The sequence below is a fragment of the Tenrec ecaudatus genome, chromosome 2, assembly GCF_050624435.1.
Source record: "Tenrec ecaudatus isolate mTenEca1 chromosome 2, mTenEca1.hap1, whole genome shotgun sequence".
NCBI classification, from domain to species: Eukaryota; Metazoa; Chordata; class Mammalia; order Afrosoricida; family Tenrecidae; genus Tenrec; species Tenrec ecaudatus.
Window position 1 is genome coordinate 165560320 of NC_134531.1, and position 2872 is coordinate 165563191.

The following is a 2872-nucleotide window of genomic DNA, read 5'->3' on the forward strand; positions in this document are numbered from 1 at the left end:
TCTTTTGCCTTGTTGTTTTCCAAATTCAGAGTCTTCCACTTTCTTATTAATTATCAAAGTATAACATCCTTCAACAACTCCTCATGTTTAGAAATAACCCACTGTCTTTTCTCATCTTTCTTGTTTCAGCAGTGCTCTTAATGTGTACTGCCAGGTATTTTGAATGTAAAACCTCTTTGGAAACTATAAAAGACTATAAAGCACTATTTTCCACTTAACGTGATTCTAAAATATCTATTATCAAAATAATTTATTATTATGAGTGCATTCTATTGGTGGTTGATAATGTGTGACTATTTGACCAGACTTGTCTTCTTCACTAACTGAAATGTTGGAACTTAGGGTAGCTCATGAAAACTTTGGAGACTCAAAGATAAACAAGTGGCCATCTAGTTCAGAAGCAATAAAGCGCACATGGATGAAACACACCAGCCTGTGTGACCAAGAGCGTTGAAGGGATCAGGTATCAAGCATCAAGGAACAAAAAATCATATCATTGTAAATGTGTGAGTGCAGAATGGAGACTCAAAGCCCATTGGCAGTCAACCGGAGACCCCCTTACTGAAGGGTTTTCAGGAGAAGATGAGCCAGTCAGGGTGCAGGGTAGCAGCGAGGAAACATATAACTTTGCTCTGGTTCTTGGATGCTTCCCCCTCCCCCCCACCCCACTGTCATGAACCCAAGTCTACATTGTGAATCTGGCTGGACTGGAGGATGTACATTGGTACAGATGACAACTGGAAACACAGGGAATCCAGGACAGATTACTCCTCTAGGACCAGTGGTGAGAGTGGCGATGCCTGGAGGGTAGAGGAAACATGGGATAGAAAGGAGGAACTGATTACAAGAATCTGTGTATAGCTTACTCCATGGGAGATGGACAGCAGAGAAGAGGGCACGGGGAGATGTCAGACACTGTGACGTATGACAAAATAAAAACAATTTATAAATTATGAAGGGTTCATGAGGTAGGGGGGAGTGGGAAGGGAGGGAAGAAATGAGCAGCTGATACTAAGGGCTCAAGTGGAAAGCAAATATTTTGAGAATGATGATGGCAACAAATGTACATATGCACTTGACACAATGGATGGATGTATGGATAGTGATAAGAATTGTACGAGCCCCCAATAAAATGATTTAAAAAAAGAAAAGAAAACTGAGCCTGTTATTTTGATTTTTTTAAAAGAATCTGTCAAAAAAAACCTCAATGCTACCTGCCACACAAGCTAATAGAAGTATAAAGTATTTTGCATGATACAACCTCCTTTGTAAGCAAGCACCTCTGCCACAATCCATGACACAGACACATGTGCACATGGACAGTTCTCCCCCAGCTTGTCTTCTTATAATCAATCTGATCATTTCCTCCAATTGTGTCCCTGAACTTTAATTATTCATATAATTACTTCAGCTGTCATATAATGTTAAAACTTTTTATCTAAATCAAAGCTTTTTCTTTGTTTTAAAATGTTTTATTAGGGGCTTATACAACTCTTATCACAATCCATACACACATCAATTGTATAAAGCACATCTGTACATTCTTTGCCCTCATCATTTTCAAAGCATTTGCTCTCCACTTAAGCCCTATGCATCAGGTCCTCTCTCCCTACCCCTCGCTGCTTCCCCTTCCCTCCTGATCCCTTGATAATTTATGAATTATTATTTTGTCATATCTTGCCTTGTCCGACGTCTCCCTTCACCCCCTTTTCTGTTGTCCATCCCTCAGGGAGGAGGTCACATGTATGTAGATCCTTGTAATCAGTTCCCTCTTTCCAACCCACTCACCCTTTACTCTCCCAGTATCGCCCCTCACACCCCTGGTCCTGAAGGTATCATCCACCCTGGGTTCCCTGTGCCTACAGCTCCTATCTGCACCAGTGTACATCCTCTGCTCTATCCAGACTTGCAAGGTACAATTCGGATAATGATAGTTGGTGGGGGGAGGGCGGGGAGAGGAAGCATTTAGGAACTAGAGGAAAGCTGTATTCTTCATCGGTGCTGCATCGCACACTGACTGACTCATCTCCTCTTCTAGACCCCTCTGCAAAAAGTTATCCAGTGGCCGATAAATGTGTTTTGGGTCTCCACTCTGCACTTCCCCCTTCGTTCACTATGGTAAGATTTTTTTTTTATGATGCCTTATACCTCATCCCTTCGACACCTCGTGATCGCACAGGCTGGTGTGCTTCTTCCATGTGGGTTTTGTTGCTTATGCACCCATTTGCTTATGCACCCATTTGTCCTCAGCGATCATGTCATGGAGGTGTGCACCCAATTATATGATTTTTTGTTCTTTGATGCCTGATAAATGATCCCTTTGGAACCACGTGATCATACAGGCTGGTGTGTTCTTCCATGTGGGCTATGTTGCTTCTGAGCTAGATGGCCGCTAGTTTATCTTCAAGCCTTTAGACCCCAGATGCTATATCTTTTGATAGCCGGGCATCATCAGCTTTCTTCACCACATTTGCTTATTCATGTGCTTTGTCTTCAGTGGTTGTGTAGGGAGGGTGAGCATCACAGAATGCCAATTTAGTAGATGAAAGTATTCTTGAATTGAGGGAGTGCTTGAGTAGAGGCCCAATGTCCTTCTGCCACCTTAATACTAAACCTATAAATATAGGCACATAGATCTATTTCCCCTTCCTCATATATATATTTGCATATGTACATGTTTTTGTCTAGACCTCTATAAATGCCCTTTGCCTCCCAGGTCTTTCCTCTATTTCCCTTGACTTTCCTCCTGTCCCATTATCATGCTCTGTCACCACCTGGGTTTCAGCAATACCTCTTCATTACATTGCCCTTGATCATGCCCTACCAGGCCTGCCACACTCACTTCACCACCAATTTGGATCACTTGTTGTTC